We start from the raw sequence: 840 nt of genomic DNA on the forward strand, positions 1-840 counted from the left end.
GGGCATGGAGGAGAAACAATAATGTACAGTATGTGGAAAATAATGTTTTTTTTTTACCTTAAACCGCATAAACACATTTCATTACACCAAATAATGTTCTTTTTAGCAACATAAATGAAAAAAAAAATTTTTTTAAACTGCATTTTGTATTTACTCGGGTTATCTTTGTGTAATTTTAAAATTAGTTTGATGATCTGAATCTTTTAAGTGTGACAAATATGCAAAAAATAAATAAATAAAAAAACAGGAAGGGGGCAAAAACTCACACCACTGTATCAAATGTGATCAGATTCTGGTCTTAGAGGGCACTGTAACTTACAAAACTTATTAATGTTGAAACTGATAATCAAAAGTTGACTAACAATCAGAAGTTGGGCTAGAAACTATAATAGCTTAGTGTGTTCATTCTGGAGAGCATAAAACAAGAAAAACAGGAAGCAATACCTAAAAAAACATGTGACTTTACAAGACTGGACAATCCATAGAGTTAAACGTGTATGAGCTCTTGACGCACTGATCGCACATTGTATTTATGCACGGGCACAGACATTTCCATACATTCACGTTGTTTCCACACATATTCACGAATGTTTTGATTTGTCATGTTTATGTTGCTGTGTTTAGTTATACGGAATGGATCTGTGTACTGTAGATATATGCAGTCAGCAGGCGGTTGGTTTAGGGTTTTTTTTGGCATCTCCATGTGGTCCTGTTCGGTATCACAACTTGGCTTTATCTTGAAAAAGCTTGCAGAAAATATAGATTTTTGAGAATCACCCTTCAATCTTTTGGTTTACTTTGCTGGATATAGCAAATGATGACAAAATAAACATTTGAAAC

The sequence above is a fragment of the Sinocyclocheilus anshuiensis genome, unplaced genomic scaffold, assembly GCF_001515605.1.
Source record: "Sinocyclocheilus anshuiensis isolate Anshui unplaced genomic scaffold, SAMN03320099.WGS_v1.1 scaffold1809, whole genome shotgun sequence".
Lineage (NCBI taxonomy): Eukaryota > Metazoa > Chordata > Actinopteri > Cypriniformes > Cyprinidae > Sinocyclocheilus > Sinocyclocheilus anshuiensis.